Source organism: Myotis nattereri (genome assembly GCF_964212035.1).
Source record: "Myotis nattereri genome assembly, chromosome: 11".
Lineage (NCBI taxonomy): Eukaryota > Metazoa > Chordata > Mammalia > Chiroptera > Vespertilionidae > Myotis > Myotis nattereri.
The window spans coordinates 27,617,280-27,644,306 of record NC_138086.1 but is presented as its reverse complement, the minus strand read 5'-3'; positions in this window follow the sequence as shown (position 1 = coordinate 27,644,306).

The window sequence follows — 27,027 nt, the reverse complement described above, 5'->3', positions numbered from 1 at the left end:
AATTAATAATGTTCTTTCTCACTCAAAATGGATTTAAGACACTTCACATACATTTAATATAAGATTTTCTGGAATGGCTAGTACAAAAAAGAATAGACAATAGAAATGCCACTTAATCATATAATCTCACACAAATAAGTTACAGCTCTACCTATCAGCCAGAGTAGTAGATGAAAAGGAAAGTACAGTGTAATTTGAGAGTTTAAACCAATTTAAGTATCTTCTAGATCAGTGATTCTCAACCTTCCTAATGCTGTGACCCTTTAATATAGTTCCTCATGTTGTGGTGACCTCCAATTTCATTGTTACAAATTGAACATAATTAAAGCATAGTGATTAATCACAAAAACAATATGTAATGATATATGTGTTTTCCGATGGTCTTAGGCGACCCCTGTGAAAGGGTCATTCGACCCCCAAATGGGTCGCGACCCACAGGTTGAGAACTGCTGTTCTAGATTGACAAAATTCTCAATTAGCTAGCATATTAAGTTTTGTGACTTAATGGAAGGAGTCACTATTTGTTGAATAAAATAATAAATATATCAATGCAAAATATGAAACATATAGTTCAGAAAATCTATAGATCAGATACTCTAGTATTGTATTCTTTTAGATCTATGTTAAACAAACAGAAATAACTTTTTTAAGAAATTAAATTTAGCTAGATTATCACTACTACTGGTGCCCACTCTTTATCACCAATCTTTATTTCTTTGTTCTAATTGTTTCTCAGACATAACATATATTAAGCCTTCTTTTTAAAATGCAATCTGTCAATCTATGTCAATTAATGTAACATTCAGTCCATTTATATTTAGTACTAGAAAGCCAGTGCATGAATTCGTGCATGGGTGGGGTGCCTCGGCCTGGCTGGCGACTGGGGCCGATCAAGAGGAGGCTGGCCGGCCAGGGTGAGGGACCACAGGAGGTTGGCTGTGGGAGCGCACTGACCACCAGGGGGCAGCTCCTGAATTGAGCATCTGCCCCCTGGTGGTCAGTGTGTGTCATAGCAACCGGTCATTCAGTCTGTTAGGCTTTTATATATATAGATAATGACTAACAGACTTGAAATTAATCCTCCCATTTAATATGATTATTCTCCTTTGTGCCTTCTTTGCCCTCTTTCCTATTTTCTTATTTTTGCTGGCTTGACAAATATTTTATTCATTATATTTATGCCCTTGTTAACTTTGAGGTTCATTACATCCCTCTAATTATTAATCTTTTTGCTCAATAAACAGACATATTTTTCCACTATTGTTTAAAAACAGAATACTAAGTATTACACTCTTCCTACAATTAGCTGTGTTTCTAGTTCCACAATTGCTTTCATAGTCCACATAAATAATTTCTTCTCTATATGATTCAGAGTTTCCTTATTCAATTAACCCAAAGTTTATCATGCCCCATCCAGTTGAAAGCTCTGGTCTGGGAGAGATAAGACTCAGAGTGGCAAAAAGGAGGGAGGAAATAAGGGGACTAGAAATAGCAGAAGTGGTCAAAAGTGGGAATCCCTCTTGTTTCCAGGGCCTGAACTTCTTGAAAGAGGCTGCCCTGGAACCTGGCAGAGGTGAGGTGGTGGCTACTATATATATCTTTATCTCCCCAAGCTTCCTTATAAAACATGAGTGGGTCTAGGCCAGCCATGGGCAAACTACGGCCCATGGGCCGGATTCGGCCCGTTTGAAATGAATAAAACTAAAAAAAAAAAAAGACCGTACCCTTTTATGTAATGATGTTTACTTTGAATTTATATTAGTTCACACAAACACTCCATCCATGCTTTTGTTCCGGCCCTCCGGTCCAGTTTAAGAACCTATTGTGGCCCTTGAGTCAAAAAGTTTGCCCACCCCTGGTAGGCAGAATATATAACCTCAGCTGAACAGCTATGTCTATAAACATTGAGAGACAAGATATGCATTTCTTCTTGCTCTATTCAGAGAAATGTATTGTGCCTTTGGAGGCAAAGAATGCATTCCAAAGTTTTTGATTTGGTTCAAAATAAGTTTGGAACCTCCATACTGCTTTCCATGTTAGCCGTACCAATTTACATTCCCACCAGAAGTGCACAAGGCTTTCCTTTCCTCCACATGCTCACCAACACTTGTTTTCTCTTGTCTTTGTGATAATAGCCATTCTAACAGGTGATACCTCATTGTGGTTTTGATTTTCATCTCAGCAAAGCTGAAAACATTAAATTGTCTTAATTCAATTTGTAAATTTGAAGTTGTTTCCACAGAACAAGTTGATGGGGGAAAATGTGAATTGATGAAGTTTCTATACCTCTACCTATTAACCCTGGAAAAAAAGATATGGTCTTGTGCTATATAATACGAAATATAATTTTGGTATTAGTCCAAGTTCCTGGCATAAGAACTTCTAATTGTTCTAATAAGGCAACTCTTGGCAGGTCCCTAAATAGCTTCAGCAGGGGGCTGGGACCCAGAAAGCCCAATGTTGATGAGAAGCTTAGACCTTTTAGCCTTACCCCCAACCTCCAGGGAGAAGAGAGGGACTGGAGATTGAGTTGATAAGCAATCATGACTATGTTATGAAAACTCCATGAAAAAAATGCTGAATGACAGATATTGGGAAGCTTCTGGGTTGATGAATGCATCCACATGCTAGGGGGGTGGCATCCCTCAGCTCTTCAGGGACAGAAGCTCCTGTGGTTGGGATTCCCATGGATCCCGCCCTGTGTAGCTCTTCTTTTGACGGTTCCTTTGTATCCTTTATAATATGATGTATAATAAACCAGTAATAGTAAGTGTTTCCCTGAGTTCTGTGAGTCACTATAGTAAATTACTGAACCAGAGAAGGGGTCATGGGAACCCCTCCTATTCAGTAACAACACTGTATACGGTGGGGGGCTAACCCAGAACTTTGTCAATCTAGAACAGGGTGGGGAACCTTTCTTCTGCCATGGCCCATTTGGATATTTATAACATCAGTCGAGGACTATATAAAATTATCAACTTAAAAATTAGCCGGCTATGTTTGGTCAAACATTTAATTAACTCACCCCTAATGCCTTGGCTGAGCCAAACCAAAGGATTTCTGCAGGCTGGACATTCCACATCCTTGATCTAGACCAGTGGTTCTCAACCTTCCTAATGCCGTGACCCTTTAATACAGTTCCTCATGTTGTGGTGACCCCCAACCATAAAATTATTTTTGTTGCTACTTCATAACTATAATTTTGCTACTGTTTTGAATCGTAATATAAATATCTGATATGCAGGATGTATTTTCATTGTTATAAATTGAACATAATTAAAGCATAGTGATTAATCACAAAAACAATATGTAATTATGTATGTTTTCCAATGGTCTTAGGAGACGCCTGTGAAAGGGTCGTTCGACCCCCAAAGGGGTCATGACCCACAGGTTGAAACCACTGATCTAGACTCTCAAATCACTTTAGCCCACTGGTCAGAAATACAGGAGGCCCAGGACTTGGGATTGGCATCTGAAATGGGAATAAGTCCCGTGAGACTGAGCCCTTCACCTGTGGGGTCTGCACTAACTCTGGGTAGTAGTGTCAGAACTGAAGTGAATTGTAGGACACCCAGTTGCTATCCGGAGAGTTGGAGAATTGATTGGCGTGGGGAAAAACCCACACATATTTGATGCCAGAAGTGTTGGGGTAAAACCAGGTCATAAAGGAGAAAAAGGTGTTTTTCACCCCATCCTGTGTTTCATGCACATAATAGGATCTAAGAGGAGGGAAAGCTCTTTTTCTCGTGTCCTGGATCAGACACAACTAAAAATTAATATCAACATTTACTGTGTTTTACTCCCTCAAGAAATACATCCACATACATCTGTAGTTTGTCCTCACAGCAGCCCTTTGAGATAGGTGCTATTTTTGTTTCCCTTTCCATTTCAAGTTACATAATCTTATTCTCAAAGGTTAAATGCTTTACCCCTGAAACAGAAGCCAGTAAGTGGTTTAGTTGGCATTCAAACAAAATATCTGATTCAAAACCATGGTCTCTTTCCAATATATAACCCTGTCAAGAACGGGAGAGCTGCAGCCCCTTTGCTCTAAAGTCTTAAAAAATGATGAGTGAATTCTTCTCTGCAGAATATTTACCAAATAATCTCATTGAGAAAGAAATAGCAGCTGGAATAGCCACACTGCTAACTCAATCAGTTCTATTATTTACAATGAATACAAGTAAAATGGGTGAATATCAAAACCATTGTTTCCTCTGATGTTTTGAAGCATTAGGAAGCATGTGACTTTGCTCTAGGATCAACATAGTATAGCATGTGCAAACCTCCCCCTCGCCATCCAGGAAATAGTCACTACAAGCTATTGAGTATCTACCACTTTCCAGTCTCTGTGCTAGATACATTACATATTTTATTTGTTTTAAAACACAACAAAGAAAACGTTATTTTCTTTCCACTAAAATATTATTTATTTTCTATTAAAATATTATTATTTTTCAACCTGCTCATGGGAACCATGAAGTTCAGAGAGGTTAATTAAATTTCCCAAGGTCACACAGTCAGCAAGCTGGAATTTGTTTCCGGGTCTCACCACTATAGTAACTTAGAGCAACTTTTTCTTTCTCCTCCTCCTGTCCCGTCTCCTTCTTTTGACTAAGGTTTTCTTTTTCTCCCACATTTGTTTTTCCCTTTCCTGGTCTGCTTTGTGCAAAGTTCTGTCCCGCAATACCATAGAATAAGAAACAGTTTTGTTTCTGGGGAAAGCTTGGGGATATGAAATGTAAAGCCTGATTTCTACTCAGAGTAATGACAACCCTATATATTATAGACCAGTGATGGCGAACCTATGACACGCGTGTCAGAGGTGACACACAAACTCATTTTTTTGGTTGATTTTTCTTTGTTAAATAGCTTTTAAATATATAAAATAAATATCAAAAATATAAGTCTGTTTTACTATGGTTGCAAATATCAAAAAATTTCTATATGTGACACGGCACCAGAGTTAAGTTAGGGTTTTTCAAAATGCTGACACGCTGAGCTCAAAAGGTTCGCCATCACTGCTATAGACACTCTAGGCCTATCAGAGAAAGCTCCCAAATTTATAATTCTCTTTTCAGGGTCTATATCCTACTTTTTAGGAGTAACCAAGTTAAAGTAAGATTTAACTGTCTGCACAGAACTGAAGAATTTCTACTCTTACACCTCTATTTAAATTTCTACTAATGATGACAATCACAATGAGATTGTTCCTGATTTCTCTGAGGAACAGAACTCTATTGATCGTGTTTCCACATGGAGCCCAAAGAGCTTGTCACTAGAGTAAAAGCATTATTTTGGAAATGTTGCCCACAGGTGTGGCATTGTAGGCTTATTTATATGATATACTTATAGTATACTATAACTTATTTATATGATATACTTATTTATTACACTATAATTCTATACTATAACTTATTTATATTCTATACTTATTTATTATACTATAATTTGTATATTCTGGCATAAATAGTATTTCCTCTAGGTCTTAATGTTTCCTTAAGGAGTTTTTTAAAGAATATATTGCCCTCAATAATATTTAGCTTCCTTTTTAAAGCTGTGTTATCTCAGATCCATCAACTTATGGTGCTACTTTTGGAGCTAAAAGAAATATTAGCAATGACTTGTTCAAGGTCAGAGAGTCACACACTTTGCTAGTAGCAAGTACACCTGGGAGTGTAACCCCGGTGCTTTAGCTCCTGGTCCAGAGCACCTTCTGTCCATCACCCTTTTCTCTGTCTCCACTAGAAGTAAAATAACAATAATGGTAATATGTATAACAACTTAGTATTATATGTACAAATAACAATTTTGTGTGCTTACTGTGTATGTAGGTACACAGTAAGAGTTAAGATATTGTGTCTTATTTACTCCTCACTACAACACTGTAAATTGGGTGCTTTATTATTCTCGTTTTACTGATGAAGTAGTTGATAAACTTGCTCAGCATTATACTCCTGAATAGATCCAGGCCTTCTGACATTAGAAGCTGCACTCCTGTTACTCTATTAGCGTAGTCAACGGTGTGAGCCAGTCAGTGATTTTAAGGCCAACAGAAAATGTGTATTGTTGTCACTTGGATGGTAGAGACTACAGCATGGGGACCCACTAAATATGCTAGTTTAGGCGGCATGGCTTGGTTTTCTAAGTTTATCCCTGGATATAAATAGAATTTCATTAATTATGTCTCCATCCATCTGACAGCTGCAGCAGAAACACCATGAGGAGGCATTGCAAATGCAATAACTGCCTTGTTCCTGAATGCTCACAGCGGAGTACAGACTAAAGTCTACAGAGGAACAGAGACACTTACAACAGGCTCCCTGGACTTCATTCTCTCCTGTGAATAGCTCATTTCTTTCATACCACCCATTCCAATCACCTCCTTTGAAATGTTTCATGCTACAACTTTCATAAGCGATTTGAACTCCACTACCTCATTTTAAGAGGCATGGAATAATGGGCTCCTTATTTAATCTATTTACCTTAATATCTGGTTAGAAGAACCTAAATTCACAAAGTTATAAATTGATATGAGGGATAGAAAGCATAAATTTCCACACTGGGATAAAGAGTGCTCAATTTTCTTTTCCAAATACTGGCACCAAAGTGTATATGACTTTATGGGTCCAAGAGCATGAATCTATTCCTGCCTGACACATGGTAGGTGCTCAGAAATAAGTCTTGAACAGATTGATTTGAGTTGAATTATAAGAAGGGGCTAGAAGAATCAGATCAAAGTCTGGAATTAGAATCTAAAAATTGCAGGCAAGTTCCTACCAGGAGGCAGATAGAAGGTGTATCTGGATCTGGCAGGACATCAGGAAAGGTATTAGGTCACAATAATGAAATGGCCAATGTCAGGAATGCAATCAAGAGAGGAAAACGAGCCCTGACTGGTTTGGCTCAGTGGATAGAGCATTGGCCTGAAGACTGAAGGGTCCCGGATTTGACTCCAGTCAAGGGCATATACCTTGGTTGCACGCTGAATTCCTAGCCCTGGTTGGGACTCTTGTGGGAGGCAACAAATCAATGTTTCTCTCTCTCTATCTCTCCCCCTCTCACTCTCTCTAAAACTCAATGGAAAAATATCCTAGGGTGAAGATTAATAACAACAAAAACACACACACATACAGAGAGAGAGAGAGAGAGAGAGAGAGAGAGAGAGAGAGAGAGAGATGAAACGAAGATGCAATGAGCCAAAGATAAGGATGCAAAGAAAGTGAAGCAAGAGATACCTTAGATAAAAAGTCTCGAGTGTTTTTGAAGATACGGGAAGTGATTAGCTTCCAAACACCCAATGGAGGGACCCTGTCATACTTATAGATGTTAGAGGGTCATGAAAGGTTATACATCAAAACACCCCACTTTTTATTATGGATCTACTAACTGAAATCTTGAAGCTTTCAGATTATTCCACTTTGGAGGAAAAAATAAAACAGTCACCCAGGAACATACTCATTGGGAAGTTAAACCTCCTTTTACTTGTCACTTAATTGTTCTGTGACTCTGAGAATGTTATACAACTTTACTGAGCCTGATATTCCTCTGAGGAATATGGGGCTAATAACACTGAGTAGTTATACATAATTTATGAGGAACACCTAGATCAACTAGCTAAGATATAAAAGAAAAAAAGACTTGAATTTGTATTTTACCAGAAACCCAGTATCTGACACAGCTATGATAAAGTTAACATAAACACAGACTTCATTAAAAGAACTATGGGGTTCAGATAATGAGAAATAGTAGTCTCTTGTAACCTTCATTGCTCAGAACACATGCAGATCGTTATGTTCCACTCCACATGCCACATTTTAAGAGGGACATTAACAAATTGATATGAATTAGCTACTTGAAGGAAAGGACTATGTCTTATGTATCTTTCTATCACTTGTAGCAAGCACCACAATATCCTATATTTAGTAAAAGCTTGATCAAAGCTTGCTGAATGGATGACTGAATGGATCATTATAAAACCATGACACAGTAGGTATGAGTACAGAAGATGGTTTTGGAGAAGAATAAGCGAAATTTTTAAAATTGAAAATGTATTTTTCAATTATATTCAATATTATTTTGTATTCATTTCAGGTGGACAGCCATAGTGGTTAGACAATTATACACTTTACAATGTGTCCCCCCTGATATTTCCAGTACCCACCTGGCACCATATGTACTTATTATAATATTGTTGACTATGTTCCCTATGCCGTACTTTAAAACCCAAATAAGTGAAATATTTATATTTTCTCAAATACTCTGCTAGTCCGGAAGACTAAATTATGACAAATGATGAAAGCTATGAAAAACAAAATTTGGCTTGCCAATAAAAAGGGGCTTCATAATAATTAGCACTGTCTAGGTTGGAAAGAGGGCAAAGGGGAAACTACATTGGAGGTGTCAAGCCAGATGTGAACACCTACAGGTCACAGGTGGCAGAGGGAATTTCCACACCTTGTAGGGAGTCTGCCAACATAAGTATTTGTGCTAATTCCCTTAATAAATTGGTGATGTTATGATAACTGATGCCAACATGTAAGAGTCATTTGCAACACAAGTATAAATATCATTAGTGTCCATGGTATATGCTCTTTGATATATTGTCACAAAAGTCTTATGTACTTTTGGGAGTTCCTTAATGCAATGCATGTCTCCTTGTGCTGAGTCTGCATTCATGAACAATTCTTCTTAAGAAGCCAGTTATCGCTCAGTGCCTACCATTGGCTGAATGAGGTTAAATAACTGGTTAGACTGAAACAACTCATCAATTGCTTGACTGAGAAGGAATTTTTGCATCTGACTAATCCAGTTTGTGTAAACAGAGCAAAGAGAACATTCCTGGGACAATGTTCATGCCTTACACAGTCCATGCCATACCTATTGGGATCTCCATTATTTAAAATCTGCCTTGGAAATTTCACATCTTTACCGATCATAGTAGAAGAAAATAGTAACTTGCTTGAGTGTTATTATTATTATTACTACTAGAGGCCTGATGCATGGAATTCGTGCCTGGGGCTTGGCCTTCACAGCCCCTCACAGCCTCGCCGGCCCTTGCAGCCCCGGCTTTGTCTGGAAGGTCCTCTGGACAGTCATTCTGCTGTTTGGTCTAATTAGCACATTAGCTCTTTATTATATAGGATTATTTTATCATTCATGACCACTTTGTTTATAAGAAGCTTTACTATTTTTTCTATGGTTGCCAGGTGTGTGGATAGACCCCTTAAAGGAAACATCTTACATAAAATATTAAAAGATTTGCAATAATGATCTAAAAACCCTCTGCAACACTAAACGCACAAAATGGTATTGTAATTAAAATTTATTTAAGACTTAATATTTTCTAGACATTTAACATGTGATAGTTCATTTAATCTCTTGATCATAACAGCACTCATATGCACATCCAATTGTAATCCAAAGTCAAAAGATAAGTAAAGTGAGGCTCAAGATTTGGCAAGTATACGAGAGTCACTTTATCTCATCTCTTTGTAAAGTGTGTTTTTCTCTGAAAACAAAACAAAACAAAACAAAGCAGTCTTCTCTCAGGCTGTACCTCAGCATAAAATGCAAGGAAAGAAAAAATAGCAACTCAATGTATAGGTCTTTGGAAATAAAATCAGAGTGCCAGTAAAACTCTTTAATTCCTCCCAGTTGCAGAGGAGGGAGTCAAGAACTGCAGTCCAGAGAAATGACATCAAATTCAACAATTAAAAGACAAATTGCCATTATCCAAGCCTGTCAAAAGGTGTAATGAGGAGTAGCCAGGATGCAGAGGGAACCTGAACATGATTGTGTAGAGTTCAAGGGCAGGAGTGTGAAGAAACTGTAGATGAAGAGTGTGTAGGTGGAGAAAGGGTGAAAAGACATAAACTGGGATAATAAGCCAAGGCAGAATATCCCACAGGAAGTTGAATGTTATGTAAAGGAGCTTTGGCTTTTTACTAAAAAGAACATCATTAAGCCAGTAGACATATTTTCATTGTCAAGTGATCATAGTAGTTACTTTGTGGAGAAGAGCAGGTAGCCTGGTAAAAAATATTCTTACAATAATCTAGAAGAAATAGGATGTGAGACTGAAGTAAGGTCATGGCAGTGAAAACACAGAGATATTTGAGAAGTAAAATTGTGTTTAATTCACAGGATTTCTCTGATCAATGAGATATGTTGTTTGAAAGAAAGCAGAGTCAAGGGTGACACCAAAGTTTCTGCTTGAGCAAATAAGATTTAAGAACTTATAGTTCAGGTAACAATGCTGCCTATGGAAACAAGGCCCTGAGCAAATCTCAGGACCCAGTTGAGGCTGGAAACCATGACTTCGTAGTGGCCCCAACCTGCATGGAGGTGACATTTCTATAGTACCATTGGGGGGCAGAATGCAGCATTAGAGAAGGCAGATTTTATTTTTTTTTAGAAAATGGGATTTTCTGCATGTGTGTGACTGATTTGAATTAATGACAAGAGTATTAAAGTGATGGGTTGTGGAATTTAAACAATTTAGAGAACAAAGGGAAGAGTGAAGGAAGCTGACAATACAGTTAAGTTAGAGGGGCAGCATTGCTAAAGGTCCCTATAATATTGGCCAGTGCACATAATTGGAATAAGAGAGCTATAAAAACAGGAAGTTGTAGACAGAGTGGAATGTTTGAGTGCAGGATTTTAAGGGGTGATGGGACTGCTCCAGATGATAACAGTCTTGTAGTTTTGGGTGACTGGAATGGGAGAAGGCAAATCTCATTGAAAACAATGAGGAGAAGGGACTGAGAGAATAAGTTACTAGATGAGTGGACTTTAAAGCCATCCAGGTTGACCAGAAGACTTGAAGTGGAGATAAAAAGTGTGGACCAGATATTGAAACTTCCTTGAAGGACACAGGATAGCCTCAAGGTTGGTAGATAAGAGAAATGAGAAGAGGGAGAGTAGGTGTAGTAGCAGCATGAGTTCCAGGGAGCAGGCTTTTATACACCACAGTGTAGACGTCATTCTGGAATCATTTACCAGGAGATTGGAGGATTCTAATATCCACATCTAGATCCTGAGGTCCTTGGGCTATGAAAAAGCAAGCACACTTAATTTGAGATGATTGTAGGAAAGTGGTGCCTTCAAGGTATAGAAGGGTACCAGTTGAGATCAGGAGGTATTCACGAAAGTTTGGCATGAGTGGGTAGATGAGGCGTTTGTGCTGAAGAAGAGGTAACATGGAGTATCATGTGTCTGAGAGCACAGGGAAAGCTGAGTCAGGAAAAGGCATTTCAGCATGGGCTTTGAGAAACAACGATAGGGGTCTAAGGTATGATGGGTTGAAGGTGACTGCAATTTTTCTCCCAAAATGATTAATATGCAAATCTAGTTTACATATGCTCCAGGTTTAGGGCATGAAGGGAGTGTGTCTTAGTCTATAAGGGCAAAAGATACCTCAACACATCCCCCAGAAAACGTTGCAAGCTTAAGTTTCAAAATGCTGTAGAACCTCACAGAGGGGTCAGTATTAATTTGCTATGTGGAGCTGATGACCTCCACTCACCATCGTGATTAGGCACACACTGTAGTCTCAAGCTCTGCACCTGGATGTGAGGTCTCACTTAAAGTTTGAATCACGTGCCACATTGGTGGTCAACCATTTCATCACTTAGTCATTCGCCCCAATTTATTTCACTAATAGTTATAAAAGGAAGAAACCGAGCTGCAGAAGGTTTCAGTATCTTAGCTATGGGTCCACAGTTACTTGGCTAAGAGTACACATTGACAGCAACTGACAAGGGCCTGATTCTATATGAAGAGATGGGGAATAATCCGTCACAAAATACACAGCCATCAGAATAGATCCTTTAGCTCTAGGAGAGGGTCCCACGTGTGTCGGAATCCCCGGTGCTTACCTACATTGCATTCACTGACCCATAAATATGTCAGAAGCATTTGAAAAGCCAGTTATTGAGGAGCACTCATGAGTTATCTAGACAAACAAGAAATCCAAATACTGATGACAACTGTGACTGAAGTAGGTCACAATAGAGCTACAAGGACCAAAGTAGTAAGAATGGAAGTGGGCAACAGGTCAAGAAACTCTTAGTCCAGCTAGAAACAAAGAAAGAGCTTTCTGGAAAAGTGAAGCAGCAGACACAGGGCTGTGCAACACTGTGGCCCACTGGGGGAATTGTATATAGTTTCATAAGATTACAGAATTAAGGGTGAGGAGAGAGGAAGAACAAACTGGAGAGGTAAGAAGAGACATGAATTTGAAGAACTTATTAGAATATGGACTTAGCCTATAGGTAATGGAGATTATTGAAGGATTCTAAGCAGGAATACTTGAGATTTCTAGTAATGACTTTTAATTAAGATAAACCATACGCATTAGAGCCTTAAAATATATGGAGATGTATAGCATTTAAAGAATTACTTCTATCCAATTGCAAGTTTTAATAAAAGCATCTTGATCCTAATATAAACTAATTTAAAAACTTTAAGGGAGAACACTACCATTGCGTGGAAATTCACTTACAGAAACATCTTCTCCCCCAGGTGTTGGATGAATGATTGTTTTCATACAGTGCTTTGGAGTGAGAACAGGCAAAATCAATGGTTACGGCATGGCCTAGGGGTCTTCAAAAGGCTGTGCACTCAGCATAATATAGAGGAAATGGCCTACTGTTTCCTGCCACATTGCACTTTAAAAATAGCTAGCTACACAAAAGTTATAAGTGTTAATTTCCTGGGAGAAGTATTTGGACCATCAGTAATAGCTATTTCTCCAGATACACCCAGAGTTCCACTTTGTTAAGAAGCCATTCAGCATAAGTTTCTCATATTCATATCTCATTATGCATTGACATTAGAGGACCTCAGCGTGTGGTTCTCCCCAAGAGGAACCACTAACAGAAGCTATCCATCACTGAGAGAAAGCGGCAATGACGTGGGCTGCAAATGTTTCCTAGGATACCCTTCCCATGGGCATCTGCTTTCAGTTGTGAGTTTCCCACTGGCCAGGAATGAAGCACAAGCTCATAAAGGTCCCACAGAAAGATATGCCACTGAGCTGCTGGAAATGTTTCTATGACACAAGCCTTGAGAATCAACAATCTTGCTGACAACATTGAAAGTGTCACTTCAAATGATTATAAACCTACTTTCTGAGCATGAAAGTTTGAGGATAACAACAGTGAAAGTTTGAGGGTAACAACAGGAGTATGAATCCTAAAAAGGTAGTATATATGCACATATGCATAACCCATGGACACAGACAATAGTGCGGTAAAGGCTGGGGGGGGGGGTAGGGGGGGTGAAGGGAGTCAATTGGGGAAACAAGGGGCCATCTGTAATACTTTCAAAATAAAGATAAAATTTTTAAAAAGCAAAAATAGGTATATGTCAAATCTTAGAATTTCAGTATAAATTTAAAATTCTGTAATCTAAATTTTTACTGTTTTAATATTAAAAAGAATAAAACAAATTACTTGTTGTTAGTAGCCAGCAATTTATAGGTAAACATTACCATCCAATATCTGTATGTCCAATAGAGGGCATAATGCATGAAGTGAAGTAGTGAATTTCAACTTCCTGTCTCTCCTGAGGTGATAGTATTATTGTCTAATTCATTTGCTCGATAAACTCTTCCGAGGAACTGAGGACATAAAGCTTTCAGGTGAACAGTGACCAGCTTCAGTGCTTTATATCCTGGTTGGAAAGACAAGACATTTTGTTCCACAGGTACATGTTGGATCTTTGTTTCCTGCACCCTTCATTCAATTTCCTCACTTCTTAAAAGCTTTTTTCTTTCTCAGCAGAAATCAGTTATTCTACAACAAAGGCCTCTTGTGTTATATGTCTCCTTTTATGGATTTTCAAGTTGATTACTTCTGCTCCATGATGGATTATCCATTGGGTAGATTAGGCATACGTTTAAGGCCCCAGGAAAACCATCCAAAATATCCATGGCCAATATGACACCACCTACCTTTTTAAGGCTCCATCTTACCTACTACTCCTTCCTTAAGACTAACAAATATGATCTTATTCATGAACTTAGTTATTCTGAAGGGAGAAAGGTTCTAAATGGAAAGATGGGCTGCATTTTTTTTTTAAATCTAACATCTCAACTTTTCCTAAACTGGTCCTGTATTTCTAGGAAAATCACAACATTTATTCATATATTGGGGTTTATGATTAAGATTGTACATTAGGTCTGGTGAAAGCTGTCAGCAATCTACCACCCATGCCTGTTTATCCCATTCTCTCCTTGAAAGGTAGTAAATGTGCGTAGAACAGCTCTGAGGGCGTAGTAACCATGGAAGACACAGCCAACTAATCTCTCCCGACCCCTTCATGATTCTGAGCCTGTGCACAGCCAGCAACCAGCCTTCCCTTTTTCAATGAGTCAGGCAGTAATACATTCTCACATTATGAACCCACAGGAGGTGAAGAGATACAAAGTTTATTATTCACACATTATTCCCTATGTCGGGTCATGGGAAAGGATAAGGAAATTAAGTATATGGTGACCAATTTTGAATGGAGAAAAGATTTGAACATCCAAGGAAGAAAGAGAGGAGAAAGGAGATGTAAGGAAAGAGGAAGATAAGCAGATAGTAAGTGTACAAGCCTAAAAAAATATTGAAGAGAACAAAGAAAAATGAGGAAAGTTAAAAATAGTGAATGTGATTTAGTTGTATGTAGACACAATCATGCCTTATTTTTAAATTGGTAATAAAACTATTCTGAAAAGGACTTGGTGAGATTTTATAATAAACTAAAAAACATGTTCTAAAACAGGGGTGGGCAAACGTTTTGACTCGAGGGCCACAATGGGTTCTAAACTGGACCGGAGGGCCGGAACAAAAGCATGGATGGAGTGTTTGTGTGAACTAATATAAATTCAAAGTAAACATCATTACATAAAAGGGTTCGGTCTTTTTTTTTTTTAGTTTTATTCATTTCAAACAGGCCGGATCCGGCCCGCGGGCTGTAGTTTGCCCACAGCTGTTCTAGAACCATCAATACAAGGATTAAGGAAATAAGAGTCATCAAAAAGAAAGAAAAATATCTAACAAAGGAAACTTCTAAAATGGAAATCAAAATAACCTCTAAACTTGAACTTCCGAACAGCTAAAGAACTGTATACATGTATACATCTATTGAGAGAGAGAGAATACAATAAAATTAATTGTCAATTTCTCTTAATCATGAATTGTAAAGGGAATTTAGCTTTTCTCTTTATATGGAGATATTCATATAAAAAGTAAAGGGTATTTTAAATGGTTGTTTTCAAAAACACAGGTACATTATATGCTGTAGTATTCAATACTAGAGGCCCAGTGCATGAAAATTCATGTACTGGAGGCAGGGTCCCTCAGCCCGACCTGCCCCCTCTCACCGTTCAGGAGCCCTCAGGGGCTGGAGGTGACCCCACGATCAGGGGAAGGCAACGCCCCATCACACCTCTGCTGCCGCCATTGCTGTTAGTGCAAGCCTCGGCCGGCCCTGGTTACCTGCACCTCTGGCAGCCCTGGGGGGCTGGGGGACTGAGGGTACTGGAGGTCTCCAGAGGCAGGCACACAGAGCAGCCAGCATGCCTGCCACCCCGGCAGAGCTGAGGGGACTGTGCACCACCATCTTGTGGCTGTGGGTGCCGCCATCTTTGAGGGCAGGGCAGTCAATTAGCATATTCCCTCCTTATTGGCTGTGGGGGCCACCATCTTTGCAATGGTGTGAGGGTTAATTAGCATATTCCGTCTTTATTAGATAGGATAAAGAAAGGTTTTAAAGAATGAGCATTTAAGGAGAAAGGGCATAAGTAAATAAAAAAGTAAAATGGAAGGAAAGATAAACTTTAAAGTCAAATGTGAATAGAGAGATATATAGAAAAATATGAAAAAACATGTTGTGTAAAACATGAAAATCTAACAATACCTATTCAAAGAAAAGAACAAAAAGAGAAGAGGCATAAAATAAATCTTCAATTGAACTAAGTAATATGGTCTTCAGAATCCACATAATGAGTGCACCTTATACTATGATGAGATCATTTAAATACTTTAAAAGAAAAAATATTTTCCATCAATGAACTCCAAAACAGACTGGTTAAAGGGTGAACACTTATTTATAGAGAATAGTATAGTCTCTAAAGTGAGGATTAGAAAAACAGAGACATATAAGCATAACCAACGGACACAGACACTAAGGGGATGAGGGCAAAAGGGGAGGGGTGGGGGGGAGGAATGGGAGGATAAGGACACCTATGTAATACCTTAATCAACCAAGAAAATAAATAAATAAATAAATAAATAAATAAATAAATAAATAAAGTCCTTTGTCTTTAAAAAAAAGTAAACAGATGAAGAAATACAAGCAAGAAGACTGGTAAAATGTGTTATTTTCTTTCTAAGAAAAAAATTTGATTTTAATGTGATGCAGCAATTTCTCATTTGTGATACTAACAAAGGTAGAGCAGATTTAACTTACATGCTTACACAGCTCCCAATAATAAGAATTCTGATATGAAAACCAAGATGGCAGCAGTAGCGAGGGTGTAAAAGGAAAGTTAGAACAACATAGGTACCAATGAAAGGTCCCTATTCCGGATGAAGTAGTGAGAATTATGCAGTACTGCTTCCTGTAAATAGGCCCTACCATTGAGTTAGATCACCACTGCTCTATTATTTGTAAATAATTACTCTATTAATTCAAAAACAATATACAAGCACCTATAATGGGCCAAGGCTTGGAGACAGACAGAGTATATAAAAAAGAATGTGGCACAGTCATTAAGATAGATGTAATTCCTCCTGACTTCCATTTCTAAGGAAAAAAGTGTGATTTTCTACAGTTTGGTGTCATGCTGTACTTATTCACTGGGCTGGTCATTGGCAGTGTGCAAGAGAATCCTGTCACAAAGAATAATCATAGGCATTTCTCTGCCAGCCTTTCTCCCTGCATTCCTGAGAATTTTGCATATCACTACCAACATAATCCTCTCTCTTAATTCAGTTATGACGAGGAGTTGGAACTTGTTAATGTATGTGGATATAAAGAAGACATTACAGTTGAATATTATGAGATGCCTCAATCTCCCTTAAAGAAAAACATTTTCCTGTCTTTCAAAATTCCTGGAATTTCTTAATAATATAGGGGACCTGGAGTTGGATCAATATGCCCAAATTACTGATCACTTCAATTTAAAACCTATCACTCAATACAGGGAAGGTAAATTAGTCACGTCGATGATTCATTATAGTCTTCACGCTTTAGAATTGAACAGACTTTTCTTAGTGAATTATTCAGTAAATTAATCTTACGGTGTGCATGCACAGCCTTAATTAATTAATCCCGCTGAACCTGAGATCGATGATGCATGGATGTACTTGGTGACTTTAAGCAAGTAGTATTACTTTACTGAGGCATTTCTCCTTGTATTTTGCTTTCCCTGAATCATCAAAATGAGCCTGGCAGTAGCTATGCATCTCTCTTCCCAAATACATCTCTTTTCTCCCAATGTACATTTCTTACAGGGATGACTTGAGCATTATGGTAGAAGTCTGTAAGCTAATGATGATAACTCTTAAAAGGTCACAAGTCATATTCTGGATATAGAGTGGACACTTTGGTGGGTGCATTAATCCACCCCTCTCGGATATCACTTAGGATCTCAATCCTTTCTATTCCAGAAAGATACAAACAGCCATCTAAAAGCCCTAAAAAGTACCCAAGAACTTAATGTGTCCTTTACTCAGCACAGTCAACTTCATTCTACTAACAAATATTCGGATATAACTTACACTTCCCCAAACCTATCATTTGCATTATCTCATTTGTTCCCCTATAATAGTTCTATGTGAGAGATAAGATAGATTTTATTAATATTTGTATTTTACAGTTGAGGAAATGGAGGCTCAAAATCCCACTGCTTATTAGAGCTATTCAATATCTATCAAGGTAGCAGTTGAGCAGCCAACAGCATCTTTGGTATAACTGTGTCTTGTTTTCCTTATGTGTTTTAAAGGGGCTTATTCTAATACCTCTTGTGGGCTGCTCCTACATGATCCTCCTTTCAGAAGTGGGGGAGGTGGAGGCATTTGAATGGGGACCCATGGAGAAAGCTCTCTGGCACCTTCCAAAGAGCCCTGTTCTGTCTTTCTGAAAGAATCAGGGTGACAGTGTTTATTCTTTACCAATCACTACAATGTGCAATAACTAATGAAAGCTCTAATTGTTTTCTTCCACTTGTTTTATCCTTTCTTTGTGTGAATCCTTTGCAATCAACTGGAGGGTAGCTCAGTCTGAGGTTGCTAATTCAGTGATTGTGTAATCAATTGAGAAAAATTGCATGAACCAGGAAAAGGGATGAATAACTGGAACAATAATGAACTAAAAGGAAGGAGGGATAAGCAATTGCATGTGAATTTTTGGGATTCTGGTATAAGATAGTAGATTGAGTCAGTCATGAGAGAAAAGCAGTTCAAGTCAGGTTTTACCAGTATTATCCAGCTGTAAGATCCAGGCTTTTCATTCTATACATTAAAATGACATAAATGATTGACCAGATGGTAACAGCACTGTTCTTGGCACAACGTGCTGCCAATCCAGACAGATAAAGTTCCTGCTTTCGGAAAGGAGTTTTGGAAAATAAGCTGAAAGGGGGCAGTTAACTGTAATGGGAAAAGAAAGGCATTTGCAGTCAGAATCCCAGATCTGCCATCTGCATGTCTTGTCATTTCTTTGTTTTTCAGCTTCATTATCTTTAAAAAATAATACTGTCTCATAGTATTGTTTTGAAAATTAAATGTCACTAAAGTGATGGGTACTTAGTACGCATCAGAACCAGTAGTTGGTTACTAGGCCTCCAGTCTCGGAGGGCAGAGACAGCTCAGCTCTGTTTGCTGTGGGCAGAAGCTAAGAAGAAAAATCTCCTCAAAAATAGACAAATGTGCTCTAGAGACCTCCTTGAGGAACTGACATTACTTCCAAAAGATGTCTAAATATTTTTTTTCTTCTGAAAAATAATTCATTTAAACAATTCCTGGTAGAAATAGAAAACATAATCTTCCATCTTGAATAATAAATAAAGTAATCCATAATTTATAATATTTTCATTCTAGATCTTTCAATAAAAAAAAATGTCAGTCATGAAGAAGGTGCTCAAAAACATGTATCATGTAAATTAACAGAAAAGTTCGTTTTATGTCATGAAATTATTTGAATGGATATTGAATACTCATGAAGTTAACTTATTTCATCATGAGCTTAATGTATTAATTATAAATTTATTTATTATAAATTAATATTTTAAATTGGTTGTTCACATGCATTGTAGGTTCCCCCTACTCTTCTTTTGTACATAACAGTAATAAGATAAATAAAAGTATAATAGCAACAACATTGTACTGCTTATTGACGCTCATTGTGTGCCAAGCATCACAGCAAGCTATTTGGCAGACTTTCTCACTTATCCTGCCCAGCCACCAGATGTGATAGATATCCTTATTACCCAATTTTACAGAGGATACAACTCAGCCATAGATAAATTAATGTTATGTATGTTGATATTAAATTTATTTAAAGTCAATTAGCAGCTTCTTGGTAGCAATGCCAAGTATTTACCTTTTATCTTTTTAGAAGTACAGTGACATGATATTTCCATGGGATAATGTAGACTCTAGTGCTATTTCTCATTAAAAATAGCAATACTTTAGATGGTAAAGTTTTTACCACCTAATAAGCTATTCCAAGAGTTAGAAGTGTTGGGCTCTAGTCTTGGCTTTGCTGCTCATTGATGAGCAAGTGGAGACCTTCTACCTATACATACTTAAGAGTTCTTCCTGCCCGCAGAGAATGAGGGCATGGCTACCTGTGGCTAAGAGAGTGCATTGGAAGGATGGGAGGAGACCATTGGGTCTGCGTTCTGTCAGGACAAGAAGCAGGATTTTTTACTTTGTAGCTCTCGAAGCAATACTGCTTTTCCTACTATGATATGCCTGGGTCCCTGAAGAGACATTCCCTTGGGCAAACTCTCAGATTAACAAGCAATAAATATATAATTCCAGTTCTTTCCTTTCAATCAACAGAGTACATTCAATTGCAAGTGACCTGCTCTAACTTGCTAAGGAAGGAAACCATTTATATACTTTTGCCCCTTAATTATTATTGTCAATAGATTACTTGTAAAACATGCCAAAAATTGATGGAAACACAACAGGGAATCTAAGATAACTTATGGTGTGTATTTAATAGATATTTGTTCAATTAAATATATTTAAAAGGAGGAAAGAAGTCAAACAACAACTATTTTATTCTTTGACAACATCCAATATTAAAGAAATAAATATTTAAGCATATCTCAGTTAAAAAAAAAACACCACCACCATAATGTTACTGAGGGAGGAGGGGTCAGAAACATTTAATTATCTTTTCCCTGATATTAAAAAATTCCTCTTCCTATAAAAAGCTTCTGATGGGAAAGTATAAAAATTAAGATCTAGATTTTAATCACATTTTTATTGCAAAGACAAAATTGTAACAAAGCAATTAATATAAAGAAAATGGGAAATCATCATTAGCCCATTATTCTCCACTTATTTTATTTTTAAAAACTATTGTCTATAGGGATAGTTGTTTAATATGGTTGTAATGTGTGAAAAAGATACGAAGAATTTTATGGGTGGTCATTTGAAATTTCAATGGAATCTACTGAAAAAGCAGTACCCCTTTTCAGAAAATATCTAAAAAGCTGTTTCAGACTTGTGCTAATCCATATTTATAAGAATGTCATATGTACAGAGGAGAGTATATATGTATACATTGCAGATTCACTTGAATAATAAATATTGCATAAAAAGGATAAGAAAACTCAGTACATGAACTGGGTTATAAAATGGAAATTGATTGAACTGAGACATTTTATATCTAGGTTGTAATTAGTGACTGTGTTATTTGTAACCACATACAATTGTTCCATTCACTCCCTCCTTCCTTCAAACTAGATATAGCCTGGGGTCCAAATAAATGAGCCTCCGCACAGTATGGAGGGGACGAAAATGGCTTTGGGTCCCAGCCCTGCCAGAAACTAGTTGTATGACATTGGACAAATTACTTAATAAGTATTGTGATCCTTAGCTTCCCTAAATGTAAATTGGGGGAAAATAATGGCATCTAATTTACAGAGTGGTTGTACATGTGGAATACTTGGGCAAATACGAAATGTACAGTAAACACTAAATAAATGCTACCTTTGCTTTTTTGTTGATAACTTTGCTGTTGTTATATTTACGAAGCTATTAACTTAAGATGCATATTATATATATTATTAGGTATTGCATGTTTAACTATGATGCTAGTTATATGAAGTGACAAAATGTTAATTTTTAATCCATATCATTGCTGGAACTCAACATTTTGTTTGCTGAATAAAACCATTTTCTTTACAAATGAGTAATTTAGCATCACTTTACAGTGAGGTTGTTGGTTCTGTTTTTCTTTAACTAAGGCTGTTTGGATGGGATTGGCCAGACATGGTTAGTTTTCTCTGGAAGTTACAGAAACCATGATTAGCCCCACTAATCAGGTATAGAATCTGTTTATCGAAACAACTACATTACTAAGCAAAAACTAAATTAAAAACACACTATTTGGAATGACAACTGAATGGCTATAATTTGAATGATTTAATTGAGCATCCTCTCTGTCTCTCTGTCTCTCTCTCTCTCTCTCTCTCTCTCTCTCTCTCTCTCTCTCTCTCACACACACACACACACACACACACACACACACACACACCACTTAATTTTAAATAACATAACCTAAGAATTATACCAATGGCCAGGAGTTATGAACTACTCATCACTAACAAAACATCAATAACACCGAAAAATAGCAACAAAAATCAAAAGGCAGAATTAAGGATTCAAGTTTTCAAAGATTGCAACCTGCTGTTGAGGAGTGAGAGAGAAGGGGTGATGGCAGGTCCAGCTGTGCACAAGTATCAACACACCTCCAATCACATTCCTTTTTATGTTCTCCCTTAGTAAACACAGAAGGCTTTATTCTGGAAATCTCAGGGATGAAAAGAGATTTGCAGACTTCACATCTCACAAAGGTGACAGGTGTAGTTGCAAAGCCAATAGATCTTTTGGTGCTTTCATATAAGGACCTTATAGTTCTAGAAAAGGATTCAAAATTCTGTCGGAGGATCTATCTTATTGCAACAACTAGAGGTCCGATGCACAAAATTCATACAAGAGTAGGCCTTCCTTCCCCTGGCTGCTGGCACCAGCTCCCCTCTGGCACCCAGGACCCGAGCTTTGCTCCAGCCGCTGCCAGGCACCTGGGACCCAGGCTTCCCTCCGGCCCCAGCTTTGTCCGAAAGGATGTCTGGAATGAGGTCAGGAATGACATCCAGTCTACTTAGCATATTACCCTTTTATTATAGATAATTATGTGGCTTCAATTCAAACTCCCTGGAAATAAGGCAGCATTAAAGTTATGGGGACATAGAATGTTACTGAAAGAATCAATATGTATTTGTTTACTATACTAATCAAAATCATAGCTAATTAATATCTGCTCAGTATTTATAAAGTTATGACACTGTATAGAGAATTGAGCAGTATTTTAAATAGTGAGAACGAAATGATTAGAGATGCAGCTCTCTGTCAGCTTGAATTACCTAAATAATCTGAATGCAATGTTGTGTTTGCTCTTTCTTACGTACCTTCTCCCCTAGCCCCAACCCAACCCCTTAACTTGGCTAAAAATCACACTTACCATTATTCACCCAGCTATATAAATGGCTCTTGCTGTGTGTGTGTGTGTGTGTGTGTGCACATGTGCAATTTTATCTTGGAGGAAAATTTTACTATACCAATAACACTTCTTTTACCCATTGTTGGTTATACTCTGCAAATGACCTTGTACAAAATGATTTCACAATATTAAAGTCAGTGCTTCTTTGCCCGACTGGTATGACTCATTGATTGAGCATCAACCCATAAACCAAGAGGTCACAGGTTCAATTCCCAGATTTCAGGCTCGATCCCCAGTAGGAGTTGTGCAGGAGCAGGTGATCGATGATGTTTCTCTCTCATCAGTCTTTCTATCTCTATATCCCTCTTCCTCTCTCTCTAAAAATCAATAAAAACATATTTTTAAAAAATTTAAAGTCAGTGCTTCTCTGAAAAGAAAATGGTTGCTTATCCATGCATATTTGTGTAAATGATGGACAGCTATGTAATGAAAAGGTATAAATGTGTGTGAATTGAAGAAGAGAGTGTACCTAACGCTGTACACTCAGGTAGGTTTGTGAATGAGATATAGACAATGCTTGAAGAGCATGGGTTTCAAGAATGTGTTTTTTCTGCATATATGTATGTGCATAGATATACATATAGTACTTCTTAGGATGCAATTTAGCATAACGATAAACCTGAATTCTACAGCTCAATTTTTTTGTATTCAAATTCTAGGACCAACATTTATAAGCTGTGTGACCTTGAGTAAGTTATGTGCGCACTGTTTGCCTGAGTTTTCTCATCTATAAAGTGGTCATAAGATTTTTATGGACCTTACGGAACTGTAATAAAGACTAAATAAAGGAATCTTTTAAAAGGCTTAGCCCTGGTACATAGTAACCAGTAAATGTTTTTTTATTATTACCTCTACCAAAAAGAAAGAATATATGCTCTAAGAAACAGAAGTGTGCTTGCTGTCTATGTGTTAGAAAGCAACACTGTCTATGACAAGCGTGTTTTCATGATGTTCTTCTTTCTCTCCCCATAAATGTTGGCACCTTCTGTATCATTAAATAAAGTGAAAATAAGAATAGTTAGAAACATGCCTGTGTATTGGCTCAAGAAATATGAAGTTCATTAAAACAAAATTAAGTCTTCGCAAGAGAATGAATCAGAACAGAGAATTCTGAAATGGCGAAACCCTGCTACACAGGCCTTGTAACCACAGGAACTGGTGAAACAACAGGGAGCAAAGGAGTGGTTACACAGCACAACGAAACCGAGAATACTGCAATGGAAGGAAAAATGTACAAATGCATAGTCATACATGATGAAAATACAAACATGTAATAGCAGTAATTTCACTCTAAAATGTATCCTCATGTTACATAAGTTACATCAAAAAAGATCTGAAACTGTGAAATAAGCAAATGCTAATTCAAAAAAGTAGTACATCTTATTCTTAGCTTTGGTAATTACTATAAAATAATATAAACTATAGCTTTTCAAAGTAAAACTAAAAGCGAATTTAAATTTAAAAACTAAAAGCGAATTTAAATATATTCTCCAAATCACTATTTGAGAGAGATAGTTCATAAAGTAAAAGATGAAGAAAAAATGAAACATAAAGTATCAAATGAAAAGAGAAAATTGAGAGAAAAGAAAATATGAGATGATTAAATCTCACATTTAAAAGTGAATACTCAAGTATCAAAAAATAAAGAAATAAAATCCAATTATATATTTTTAAAAAACTGACTGAACAAATGGCACAAAATAATTAAAAATAAAAGTGCAGCAAACAATTCTCAGATAAAGTAAAAGAGAAGAAATAGAAGGGAGCACCGTGAGTTTCATAAAAATTAGAATTACCAGCAAAACATTTTAAACAGAATAGTAATAATTAATTATGTATAAAATTCAAAATGTGTTTTTAAAAAACTATTAGAATTTGACCAAAACACAATAGGTGAAAAAAACAACAACACACAAATACAGCAACAGATCAGGTAGTAAAAAAAAAAAAAAAAAAAGAAAAAGAAAAAAAAGGAAATTATAATATAATCAATATAGGGAATGAATATATATGAAACGTGTGTGTGTGTGTGTGTGTGTAACTGGCCCTCTTCAGTAAAGAATAGAATCTTTTTTTCAATTTTCCAAATAATTCAAAAACTAAAAAAGTGAGACAATTTAAAAAAATATAATTGTATGGCCACATTTCTGGCCAAAATGCAATAAAATTTGAAATTTATAAGAAAATTTTAAACAAGAACAAACCCAATAAATATACAGCACTTTAGATCTTAAAAAGTAAAGTGATCATTGGGTTAAGAGAAAAACCAAACTATAATTTTCATCAAATACTACTATTTGTTGAACATTTGATTTTTCTGTCATTGTACTATATCCTTACAAGTATAGTATTTCTTTTAATCTTGCAAAGCATATAAGGTAAGTAATTTTACTATAAATTACAAGTGGATACTATGAGTTGGAGTTCCTTTCACAATATGTGCAGAAATCAAACCTAAGCCTGCTTCACTAGGCCCAGGTTCTTATTAACCATGCTATATTTTAAAATTTTAGATGAGACCAAAGCAATTATTAGAGCCAAATTCATAGTTACAAATGTTCTCAATACCAAATAAGAAGGATTTTTTTAAAAAGAGCTTAGCATTTAACTCAAGAAGTTACAAAAAGAAAGGAAACAAAAATCCCCATTAAATTAGGAAGACATAACTACAAAAAATGAGTAATAAATTATAAAATCAAAAGCAATAGAATTATTAAAATTCACATAATTCTGGTAAGGCTTACCAAAACTGCATGATAAAAATGTAACTAAAATTAGAAAAAGAAAATTAGTAATTTGTAGAATAATTAAATTTAACAAAATCATATGTACAATTATGTGGTAAAATTGTAAGCATTTTCATTAAATAAATAATCAATAGGGAATTCATAATTTACCAAAATTCATGAATGAGGGTATATAAAATATGAATAATCAAATGACTTAGAAAAATGTTATACTTATAAAAACTTTATAGAAAAGAATTTGAGCTTTTTACCAAAAGTGCTGGGTCATTCAAATATTTAAAGAACTGATAATTCTCATGCTCTATAAACTTTTCAAGAGCATAGGGAAAAGAGGAAACCACTAATTAATTTCATATAATCAGTGTTATTGATATAAGTATGAGCCAAATAAAACTCAAAAAATATTTTTAAACTTTAAATTAGTCTCAGTTATGAATGTAAATGCACAAAGCTTTAGTAAAATACTGGCAAATGGAATTCAACAGTATATTTAATAGAGTAATATATCATGACAATTAAAGTCATTGAATTTGAAAATGTGTTAATAAAAGGAAACTAAAATTTGATACATCATATAACAGTTCCAATAAGAGTATTACATACACAAATCCCAATGCAAATAAAAACAAAATATTTGATAAAAGACAATTTTTAATATCATATATAACACCTACCTTAGATCAACCCCAGTCCCATCTTAGTAATAAAAAAAACCCCAAACTAATAGATTTACTGTTAAACTATAATAAGAGGGATTGCCTCAACATTATTATTATTTTATAACAGTAATATAGCTATATTAACAGTTTTATAGCAATATAAACATCAGCCCAATTCGAAAAGATGTTAAATTAAAAAAGGTATATATTGCAAAGCAAGAAACATTCTTTCATTAGTTATGAATTATATACTTTTATATCAACTAAGCCAAATAAATTCAAATTTTAGAAAAAATGCATTGATTTTATATGACAGACTCACCTATTAGTAGAACTCCTGCTATACATAACTAAAATCCACAAATAAATATTTTAGTTATACCCATCATTTTTAATTAGCTTTTATAAAGATAAATCTTTTTATAGTATTTCCATCCTAACAGTGTACATTGTGACACCAGCTTTAATAATATTCACAAAAACACAATATTTTGATGCAGAAATGAGAAGTTTGTCCTTATTTTTGAAAGAAAAAAAAGAGTAAATTTTTTTTAAGAATAAGATTTGCATATACATTATGGAAGATACCGATTTAATTCCTGGGAAGATGGGGTTAGAAGTGTCCGCTGATTGTGAACAGCTCAACAGCATGGAGTCCTCCAGGTTGGTGTATCTGAAAACGTGACCCACCTGGAGATCCATGGTGTCGAACAATGAACTTTCCAAACCAGCAGGGTCTCCATAAAGTGAGGGGAGCTCCTCTTCACCATCGTTGGTTGGAGAGCACACAATCTACGTCTACACTAGCCCAAATTAGTTTCTGTCCT